This window comes from Mauremys reevesii, linkage group 11, assembly GCF_016161935.1.
Source record: "Mauremys reevesii isolate NIE-2019 linkage group 11, ASM1616193v1, whole genome shotgun sequence".
NCBI classification, from domain to species: Eukaryota; Metazoa; Chordata; order Testudines; family Geoemydidae; genus Mauremys; species Mauremys reevesii.
Window position 1 is genome coordinate 15,131,072 of NC_052633.1, and position 12,118 is coordinate 15,143,189.

At 42.0% G+C, this 12,118-nt stretch overlaps 1 protein-coding gene across 7 annotated transcripts in view; it reads right to left on the bottom strand.

Moving 5' to 3' along the window:
- Positions 1-12,118, bottom strand: part of MAP2 (microtubule associated protein 2) — a 260,078-nt gene that overhangs the window by 130,348 nt on the left and 117,612 nt on the right. For all 7 annotated transcript variants that reach the window (XM_039493838.1, XM_039493840.1, XM_039493845.1 and 4 more), the window contains one exon: positions 6,342-6,413. The gene's annotated coding sequence lies outside the window, so the exon portion shown is untranslated. The remainder of the gene's footprint in view (positions 1-6,341; positions 6,414-12,118) is intronic.

Below are 12,118 nucleotides of genomic sequence, written 5' to 3' on the forward strand. Positions count from 1 at the left end.
ATAGCAGCCAGTTTTCTGATTCACCGTGATTAATCTGGTGGACTACTTTTTGGTTTTGTTTTAATTAATATCACACAGAACAAAGTAAAGGCAGTCTGTTTGTATAAGTGGCTTAAACGAAGTCAGGCAATATTTGTAAAAAACAAACAAATATTTATCCCCAGAAAAAGATGGGCTCAATCATTTTAAAAAAAAAGGAGGAATGGGGGCAAACGAGAGAAGGTTTTGGTAGTGAAGTACTGCAGGGAGAGCTGATAGTAGGGTAGTGAATAACATCACACATCAGTTTGCGAGAAAGGAAATGAATGGCCTGTGGTTTATATGGGTAGATGATCCTAGACACCATGAAATCTATCCGAGATCTTCTGCATCATGCCAGGGGACAGGGAAGGGCTGAACATCATCCAGACATGCAATTTTCGTATAAGAATGACACAAAGCCCTCTAGTTCAATTTCTTAGGGAGGGATGTGATTACTCGTTAAGAAGCAAAATTACAGGCAAATAACCTGCCTTAACGTCAGTGTGGCAGAAAGCGGTGTAGATATCAGCTGAAACAGAATAATGATGTCCTCCCTCCCCCCGCCCCGCCTTTATTTTCCTTCTCTGGTTGCTGAAATTGTCTTAACCATAAACTGGCCCAACCCACATCTTCCTACATAGGAAGAGGGGACCAACAAAGTGTCGGAGGTATTAACAATGAAGAAAATAACTGGTCTTAAGAGGGACGGTTTTATGACTTTTTGTCATGACTATGAAGGGCTTCCTTTCATCTACTATTCTGGAAAGAACATTATGGTTCAGACATCTGTTTTTCTAATATGTTGTATTCATGGGGGAAGGTTAAGAGAACACCTATAACAACTCTCACTACTGCTGCCCATTTATTTGGGGTACTTCCTAATGTACCTGCTTAACCCTATGAAATTCAGATTTAGTCCAGAGCATCGCATTTTCTACAACTAATAGATTTCTTTGTATGGTTTACTGAATGAATATCTTAATATAAAAATAAAATATAAAAAGCCATTTCAAGTTTTTTCAAAAGTGGAATAAAAACACCACTTCTTTTCCATGGTTTTTTTTTTCTGCTTTGCTTCCAGATAATAATTATTTCCATCTACACCATGATGCTTCCTGGTAAGAACAAAGTAACATGGGAACTGCCATATTCAATTAGAGTAGCCCAGTATCCACCAATAACAGCTGCTTCAGAGAAAAGGGCAAGAAACCCTGCAGTGGTCAGTTACAGGATAACCTGCCTTCAGGCAAAGATACCTCCTAATTCCTAGCAGTTAGTGGTTGGCTTATGCCCTGAAGCATGAGGCATTGTATCCCTTCCAAAATTAGTGCATTTTGTTCTTAAATTCATACTATTATTTCTGAATAACCTTGTTTTCTCTATCAGTTTCTAACCCAATTCTTGATGCTGTAAAAGCCTGAAAGTAGACAGAATTTCTTCTAAAAACTAACGGTGAAATCCTGGCCCCACTGAAGTCAGCGGGAAACTCCCACTGACTACAGCAGAGCCAGAACTTCATCCTAAACCACTGTATTTTTTGTGTGTGCAAACCCCATTATTAATGCCGCAAATGGTTATCATATTTCCATGAAGCATTATGTGAACTTCACCGGCGAGAATGCAAAAACAAAACAAAACAAGAAACCACAGCTTCAGTAGGTCCTAGTAGATAAGACTAATACGTCAACCAGTCCTGAGTCAATTTCTGCTGCTTCTCTACCCAGTGCCATGAGCAGACTGCTCAGCAGCTGACCGCCAACTCTGACAAAAGCTGTTGTTGTTGAAGGCACCACCAGCAATCAAACAACCTTTTCACCCCACCCTCCAGCTGAAAACTCTTACAAGACCCAGGGACAAATTCCCCTCTTGATTACACTGGGTTAAGAGAGTGCTGCCCCCTCCCCGCCGTCACCCAAGGACGTATTTTTTTCTATCAGCTACTGTGGCACTTACTGAAGAACTTGCAGCAATGGTACCACCTCTACCTGTACAATTCTATCCTAAACAACCTTGCTTCCCAGTTGTAAATAAGTTTGGTGAATACGATGGTGACAGCTTACTATGCAGAGTTATAATCATTATTGTTGTTATTTATTAGAATCAGCAGACATAGGTACTCCTCCTCCTTTCTGTCTCTCGACAACTATGAGTGATTCCTTCTCGAAGTGTGGCAGATGGGTTATTAGCTGATAAATACAAGTAACACATGGCAGAGGGGTACTGCTGCCAGTAACTTGCCCTAGGGTGGTTTGGGGACACTTGGGGTGGTGGGAAATGCATGAAAAAAGTTGGTAGCAGAAACTTAGTAATAATTTATGTTTTGTTCTGTGCTCTTTTTTCACCTTCCCTCAATGTCATTTCCCCTCCTCCCATCACGCTGTGGCAGAGACACTGAATGCTTACAAGTACAACCTAAGGCACACTGGGATAAGGCTCAAGAAGTCTCTTTCCCTAAAAATCAAGAAAACTTATTATATATATAGATACTATGAGCCAGATCCACAGCTGTCATGAATCAGCGTCATTTCACTGAAGTTCAAGACAACCAGCTCTAACCACTCGACATAAAATCCTCTCTGACAGCCGCATCACTCCAATCAAGGAGAAGGGAAACCACTAGACCGGTAATGAAAGTTATGTTTTATTTCTCTTAAAGGCTGTACATGTACTGGCAATTTACAGAACACTTGAAAAAGAGATGTGTCTTGTGCAAAGAGTTTACAGTCTAACTCAGACAAAAATATGATACATAAAAACCCTCACTCAAGGATGGAATTGGACACATCTTGGCCGCATGGTGTTCTGGAGCCTGTAACTCAGAATAACTTTTGCTAATACCTTTCCATCAACGTTCCTGTGACTCTAATACTCAGCAAGACAGGAACAAAGATATGCATGTATAAGCAATACATAAATAAAAGTATAATCCCTTCCAAAGACATTAGCAGTGTCAACCTGACATAGCTTTGGAAAGTGCTACAATTCTTGTTATCTTGAAATGGTTTGCAGGCAGTTGGGTACTTGGCCTACATTTAGGTAAGTAAGTTGTCATCATATTTAAAACCCTTCACTCTCCCTATTGAGGAAAGCCCTGATCCTTACTTACTAGAACTTGATTCTGCATTGAGTCTCCATGCTGAAAAGTCTGTGCCTTAAAGAGACACTTACGTTTCTGCTTTTGCTATGTTTTCCCCCATCTTGCTATCACCCAACACCAGGGCTACCCTTGTACAATATCAAAGTACATACTATCCTTTCTTTGGGTTTTTAGCCTCTTTTCCACAAGCTTTCTCAAGTACCTGCCTGTAGGATGCTGTCTCCGTTGTCAGGACTATAATAACTACTACAGGAACAAAAGATACCTAAAACACTGCACAATTTCAAGTATAACAAAAAAGATGTTCAGCGAGATTAAATTGGCCTGATAGTTTCATAAATGAGATCTCAGCTGCTATAAATTGTCTTAGCTCCATTATTTCTTCTTTAACACAGGTACAGTGACCTGTGCAAAAAGGGTAAGTGCTGTGGCATTGTTCTTTCCACGTTTTGAAAAGCAATTGTGTACTATTTAAATGGCCTCCTATTAATGGCATCTTTTTCAATGAGAATGCTATGAATTTCTGGCCATATCTCTTCTACATTCCAGACTAGCAATCAATTAGTATCTGAAGAGCCATACTTAGATTTAGTATGAGAACCAGTGCAGGTTGGGATGGGACACTTTTGGAGTTTATTTTGTGCAGATTATTAGCTATGAAAGAAGGATGCATGAAATAAACCTGCCTGTTCTTTACTTTAATACCAACACTTATAGGCAGATTCTGGCCTTCATTCCAGTCCCTATAAACTACTCCAGTGACAGGATCTGCCAGGACTAGGAAGAATTGCCATGGACAGGAGCAGTGTAGGACCAGTGTAAGCTGCCATATGCTGCCCTTACCCCGGCACAGTCTATGGGAATTTTGGGTTGTGAGCAGCCCACTGGCAGCCCTGGGGCAACTGTCAGAAATTAGAGCTTATGCTGAGAGCAGTTTCAGCTGCAGTTTCTGCAGCAACCCAGAATCCAGAGGACGCATCTCCCCTCTTCCCCTCTCAGGAGCTGTAGCACAGAATCTTCCCCACATCATATTAATGAAAGACTCCTAGAACCTGGGACACAGAAAATGATGATATCAAAACAAAGCTCCAACTCCATTAGGGCTAGATTGTGCCAGGGAAGCACAGGTGCATCTTGAGAGGTGTGGAGTTGCACTGCCCCATAGGAAGCTCCAGCAGGGACTATGACAAAAGGAGACAGGACTGGATGGTATAGAGGATGTCAGGGGCCATTGCTTCATTTACTGTGGCAGCTCAGAGGGAGGAGTCAGGGAATGCAGAGAGATTTTGTCTTTTCCTTGTGCATCAGTTTAATAAATCCCTTAATACTCAGATGAGCCAAATTTGTGCCTTGATGCCACCTATGAACTTGAAGGGATGGGAATGATTCAGAAAAAATACTATGCAAAGGGGGATTGCTCCTTTTGTTCAACAAATGGCTGGGTTTCTGTCTGTTCTTCAATATAGTTCTGCAATGTTGAGTCTGGTGTTGTGTCAAGTAGGCTCCTCTCTCTCTCTCTCTCTCCCTCTCTCCATATATATATTGAATGGCTCTTATGTTATTAAAGTGTTTTCACTCTTTATTGTCAGCTACCATACTTGCATTTTTCTAATGCTGGAGCTGTTGTTTGCCATTTTTAATCTTTAATTCTCTTGGTAGTCTGAGAAGTAGGGCATGGATTACTTAATGGGGAGTAGGAGAGTGTTATTTCAGTCACAAGTGAGCAGACAAAACTTGCAAGACATAAAATACTCCATAATCCTATAGTCCATCAACTGAAGACCCAATTTACGCTGGATTTGGCAAAATCGAGATGATGGCCAAAACACAACCCATCATCTTTCAGCAAAACCAAGCTTGCCTTTGCTGTCTCTGTTCTACAGACCCCTGAATAACTCTTCTTTGTTAATTACTACAACAATTTATTAAGTTTAACTTCACAAAGAGATGTCCAGTGTTCTGGCTTGGGTCGTCAGCTGGAATCAATGGGCATAACTTCACTACTGTAAATGCCACTATGACTATTTTTCCTAGCTGAAGATCAGGCTCCCTGTTTTTACTCTGACTTTTTAAAGGATTTAGAGTACACGGGTTTCTAACCTTCCTGAGGAAAACAAGACGTGTTAGGCATTGGAAAGTACCAACTAGCCCAGCCTTGCTTTGGATCATTCTATGTTCCTGCTTTTCCCAACATGCCCAAGTGTTCCCTTCTTCAGGCATCTCAAACTCCTCTATACTCTGGGTCCTGTTCCTCTGCTGCCAGGCACCTCATGCCGTCATTTACACCTGCACGAAGCAAGGGCAACGGGGGTGCAAAATGCTACTTAAACAGAATGGCAGCACTTTGCACCTGCTTGGCACAGGTGCACATGGCTGTTCATTCAGTCCAAGTCCCCTTCCACTTCCTAACGTTTAATATTCTGTCCCTTGGATTTTGATCCCATTTGCGAGTGTGAACAAGGCCTCTCTCTGCTCATAATCTAAATTGAACTGATAGTCATGTAGGGTGGCAGCACTAGAAATCTAATGTCTCTACTTATCCACAGAACATTGTGCAGCATAGGATATATCCTCATAATCCTAAAAACTGGCCTCAAAGTTTCTTCTTTTCCAAGAAGGAGAATAAGTGCAGCTCATTTAATTAGCCTCGTTATTAAACTCTTGAGATCAGGTAACATCCGTTGTCCTTGCTCTGCCTTCTCCAAATCATTGAAATCCTTTCTGTGGTCTGACTGGTCTCTACCGCTGGATAGGGCACTCCAGATAGGTCAAACAAGTGTCATAGGCAGTAACAGTGCCCCCTCTTTTGTATTGTATCCCTTGTGAATAAAGATGTCGCATGTTTTCTTCCTGCAGATCTGTAAACTAGGTTGCTGATAGGCTGAAGAAGGGAAGATAAGTGTTCAGACTGCAGTGGGTGTGACACCTCCCACCGGCAAGATATCAAAGGCCTTTCAAGTAAAATAAAATGGAGGGGGCAGAGAGGAAGAATGAACCAATGTAAAACAAAATATGCCAGAAGCCATGAGGAGTTTTCTGCTGCCTCCTTTCACAAATTTTCCCTTCCTGTGAAACCATGAGAACAAACGTGATGGGAGTTAGTCACATTACCCATGTACTAATGGAAGCTACTCAGGCTCAGACCTACGGTGATGAGCGCAGTATATTGAACAGAACAGAACAGGGCTGTGGGACTCTCAGTTAATAAGTGAAAAGGTCTTACCTGCTTAAGCAGAGGGAAAGCTTCAAGGCTGCTGTGTCCTGTGGTTAAAGAACCAGGAAGGCTCTCTGGCTCCTGTGAAGAAATATAAACCGATATATTCCAGTTATTCTCAGATGACATCACAGGGTGTCTGATACTATATACACTTAATAATGTCCCTGCCCAGGCCATTTCCCCATCACTATTTCCCAAAGATTGGTAATTTAAGATACAATAACCCAGATCCTCCACTGTGCCCAGCCTTCTCTGAATGCAGCAAGTGGGGTTTGCACCAAGGGGCTGTTTGTAGACTGGCTCTGGTAGAAACGTCTAAGAGCTGTTCTAAAGGAAGCCAGTTGGTAATGTCTCCAAAAAGACATCTGTCAGATGGGGACGGCTGCAGCCCAGCATGCTCCAGCCATGCCCCTACATTGGGGAGCCTATGAACTGTCTATGCTGTCTGAGGATTTTCCCATCTCGGGGAAACTTGAGCAGTGGAGATACAGCCTTTTATGGTGCAAAATAAATAAATAAATAAATAAATAAAAGAATTGCAGAGGACAACATCATGGCCTGATATTTTGCAATCTCTCAGAAGCCAAAGGATCATTCTCCCAACTATCCCTTTACTCTCCTCCACTCACAAAATCCTCACGTTGCACTAACTAGCCTGCTGGCTGAGAAGGGCCGGAGAGAGTTCCCATTGGGGTCCAGTCATGCTGCTGCTTAGTTAGACTTCTTGAGAGAATGATCTGAGATGTATCCTCACCCCTATAGGAGGCTGAGCATGGTGCTGCTTCCTCAGCAGAGCACCGAAGGAAACGATCAGGCTGAGATCTCAGATTCATATAACTCCTATCGGTCTGGGTTGTCCTACTAGAAGACCACCCGGGACTGGTCGCAGACCTGTTGTACTTTAACTTTAGTATGTCACTCATTACATTGGCCAGGTACATAGTTAAACCTAAAGTGTAGAACAGCTGACTGGGTTTGCTACTCCTGAAGGTCCTGTTGATGCAGGGGATGCTTGCTGCGATTCCTGTTATTTTTTAATACTAGAAGTGAGGATGAAAACATCACCCCCCACCCTTGACCACTGCCACCAGCTCTCCCATTCATTTCAGGTTCCACATCCACAGCTGCCATTGTTCTTTCTTAATCCTCCCTGGGCTTGATTTGGCCATCCTCCGGGACTCTTTTTCTCTCCCTCACCATCCCTTTGCCCATCTATCCCCTGCTTCTTCTTTCTCCCTTGCTACTATCTCACCACTACTGCCGTTACTGCCTTCTCTTTTGCAGCTCCTGGCACTGGGGTCAGCTTTCCTGTATTTTATGCCTACTGACATTCTGGGCCATACCTCAGCCAGTGGCCAACACTTCCCATGATAAGATCCTGTTTTCAGTTGCTTATAACTTTATCAAACTAAAATAAACTTTATCGGGCTAAAATCTTCCATGTCCGATGTCTGCCTCATAGCATGGGATCACGTCCTTAAAGACAATATTGTAATATAAAAAGGGGCTGAAATAAAGCCACACAGGCAGCTTTAATTTGGGCGTTTCCTAACTTTTCAGTGCTTGACTACATCTTCAATGTACTTTTAATGTAGGTTTGTGTGTGTGGTTTTGTTTCATGTTCTCGGCACAGGTCTGTGTCAATTACAGTTTTATACCAATTGGTCTCATTAATTTTTAGCTTTGGTCTCCAGCAGTTGACAGGTTTGGTCTCTTAAATATTATACCTTGAAGAGGATGGTTTCATAAAACTTAGGCAGCAAGTTAATATCAAGAGACTTCTCTGTTCGACTGGGTGGAATTAGCGGAATTCGTGGAAACAAGGCTCCAGCCTGCATTGATTTTACCCATCCACTGGATGCAGAGGAATTTTATAATAAACTAATTAAATTTACTCTGGCTTGGCAGAACAATCGATGCTGTGGAGACAGATGAGCACAGTCAGTACTTACAGCCCTACTAGGCACTCTGATGCACGGCTGATGCAAAATAATGCTAAAAGGTCTGATCTGGGGGAGGGGGAATATATATCTATGTGAATAGCTATAAACGGTAGGCCAAGATATTAGAGAAGGATATAAACTAAAGCAGGGACAGATCTGTAACCTGTAAATTGAGTCACGGGACGGCATTAACGAGAAAATTAGTATGGCAGGTGAACAGGCTTTTGGTTTAAATAACTAGCACTTTCAAGCTGTCCCCTAAGGCCAGAGTTGGACATATGCTCTTAAATGCCCTAAACGGTATGAAGTCCATATTATTTCTTGCCACTTGCAAATATTTACTGCACTGATAAACTGTCTGCATCAGAACAGTGGAAATCCTGGACTGCAAAAATGTGCCAGGCTATACTTTATCACCCACCTCCCTTAAACCCATCCCGTCCTCTTGTTTTTTAACACAATGGGGCAGATCCTCAGCTAGTGTACCTGGTGTAAAGCTCCAAATAGAGCTGTGACCATGTACACCAGCTGATGATCCACCCCAAGGAGTTCATGACCTGCTGTCACTATGACCTTGAAAATGAAAACTTCCTTTATCAAGATTTGCTCACTTACCACAATGAAATAAACCTTGCCAAAGTTTTGCTTGCAAATAATGCAATAACTTTATCTCAGTAAACTGAGCAGATGATCTGTTGACACAGATTATTTTTGTGTGCCTGTGAAGCATAATGCTGAATAATGCATAGTAGGTAGAACCCTGGACCGGTTCTCAAGAAACCTGTATTCTGTTCCTGGCTCTGCCACCACCCTGCTGTGTGGCCTTGGGCAAGTCATTTCAGCTCTGTGCCTCAGTTTCCCCATCTGTAAAATGAGAATAATGATCCTTCCTTTCTAACTCTGTGTAGTTGTTGCCTATCAGTCCTCATCCTCAAAGGAAATCTGCACACTTTCAAAAGACAAGCCTAGGAATTTAAATTCACTACTACACTAGACACTAAAAATCATGGACTAAACGGAGACCCTGGATATATGGCTTATTACAACAATCTGTAACCCACTAACCCTCTTTTTGTCCTATGACTGCAGAGGGGTTAATGGGCCACTCTCCCTTGAATGGTCCCTTTACAATATGTGCTAACTGCTTATGCTAAACTATCTGTTCCACCTTGCATGTAGCTGTGACATTCAGAGTACCTTCCCCTGACCTGAAGAAGAGCTCTGTGTGGGTTAAAAGCTTGATTCTTTCACGAGCAGAAGCTGGTCCAATAAAAGATACAAGCTCACTCATCTTGTCTCTCTAATTTCGTTTCTAAGGCACTTTGAGATCCACTGATGTGCTCATTCAATAAAAAAAAGAGCATCTATCCTTTGCTACAGATACTGAACACATCATTACATTTGTTTTTCGTTTGGACTACTGTAACACCCCTTTCAACAAACAACGAACAGGCATAATTACCTAGTACCCAAACACATAATGCAGCTTACACAGGCTGTTTATTCTTATCTGCCCACTACTCCCCTTGCACCCCTTGGAAACATGGTGTGTTGTCATTAGTCACTAGTCTATTTGTCTAATTTAGGCCCTCATCCTGCAAGCTGCTCCATACAGCTGGATCTCTGCACTCTTGCAGAGCTCCATTAACTTCACAGAGCTGCTTGCAGTACTGCAGGTTAGGACTGTAAACTCCTCTGGGCCGGGACTTTGTCTTTGTATATACTCCACCTGCAGAGTGATATACAAATAAGTAACAATAAAAAACCTGAAATCACTACTGCTTATCTTATAACTTTTTATCCAACAATACTTTATAAAGTGGGGCTGCAAATGGGCTCTGATCCATTAACACAGAAGATTCCATCATATCCTCCCCAGAGTACAGACTGATTGCAATAGCGCTGTTGTTTTTCCTCACAGTAGCAGAGAGCTTAGACCGAGGTGAAAAACTTCGTTTTCAAACAGAATGTAAGAACCTTCCTATACCTGTAGGCCGTCATTTAGGATAAACTGTTATTTTTAATTAATTTGCCAAGTGCACTAAAACAAAGGTCAAACACATCTGAATTTCAGCTGGTGCTGATGAGAGCTCCAGCAAAAGATTTAGACCTGGAGTCCAGATAGCGACGGTATAAATCGAGGTTCAAATGAATACAAGAGAGTTACACAGATTTACACCAGCTGAGGAGCTGGCCCTGAATTTTGGAAAGGTTTGCAGTGGGACCTTTGGTTCTACTTCTGAACCAAAGATCAGTGCCAAGCGCCCTCCAGTCTGAGAAAGAGTCAGATCTACAAGGAAACTATTGTCACCCATTTGCTGTGCAAATCTACTCTACTGGCTTATGAAGGGTGTATAATTCAGTGCACTTCTCCTTGTTACCAACATTTCTGCCACTAAGAGCTGGATTGTTAACACTGTTGGAAAATACTCACTGTTCAGCCAATTTATTCAAGCACTAATGCTCCGAAAACAAGCAGCGCAACACTTGCCAATATAAATCTATTTATTCTAAAAGCTATTAAATTACTTCTGTGTTACAAATGACTGGATTACTCAAACACTTTTTCATTCCCAGTGGTGAAGCAGCACCACTTGTCCAATGACGGGAAAAGGATACAGTCTAAAAATCCCCTTTACCCTAAAGTGATCCATGGAAAATTCTTCATCAGGCAAGAAACCTGAGAAAAGTTTGCTGGTGTGAAAAGACACCTCTGCACCACTACTATTCATCTGACCACATAGTGACTGAGAGTCTGCAAAGGAGACTGAAGAAGAGTTTGGTTGCAATGGTGTGGAAGATTCAAAGCTCTCTTGGCACCCAAGAATCCCTCAGCTGCAGCCTGAAATATGCTGCAGACAGTGTTTAATCATTTATCGAACGGAAGGCTAGTACCATCAGCGACACTGGCATCAGGGGGAATGGTTTTTTTCATCCTCTTGGCAGGAAATAACTTTGCTACATTAGTGGGAACCCATGAGAAAGTAGCAAAGAAATGAAACGGAGAAGGAAGAGGATGGCAAAGGGTAAAATGAGTACATCAGTTTTTTTCACAGCTTGCCTAAACAGCCCAGCTAGGACTCCGAGGGGACTGGAGTTTTTAGGAAATGCTCACTGTGTTACAGAGACACAGATAACTGCTGCAGTAAATGAAACTATAGGGTGTCTGCTTTCTACAAATGGTATGCCTCTACCTCGATATAACACTGTCCTTGGGAGCCAAAAAATCTTACCGCGTTATAGGTGAAACCGTGTTATATTGAACTTGCTTTGATCCACTGGAGTGAACAGCCCCCCCCACCCCCCGGAGCACTGCTTTACTGTGTTATATCCAAATTTGTGACATATGAGGTGGTGTTATATCGAGGTAGAGGTGTATATCAGTTTTTATAACGAGGAGCAAAGGAAATTGTAAAGATGATAATTAGTACAGATGTACTTGCAACCTTTTGCAATGTATAGCAAGGTAGATGGATCATTAACATTCAATTTTTTCCCCTTTGTAGCCAGCATAGGTCTGGGACTGTTTTCCAAATGTTGTCAAGAGGGATTTTAGTACATTGCTTGAAAGATATGCCACCTGCTATTTTATTTCTATAATTTATTGTATAATGAATGCCTATAAATTCCTATGGTAGCTTAAGAGACTAGTAAAATGAATTGCTGACTTTTTTTCCCCTCTGTTCATCAGCAAACCAGGAAGAGTTTAAGTCATTTAAAATCCTTGGTCAGAGACAAAGTAAAAACATTCGCACTAGGAGTCCTAATATATGTTTGGTCTCTCAGAGAAAAGTATCATAAGATTTTCACTGCCACTTGAGTGCCACTGCTGATACATGA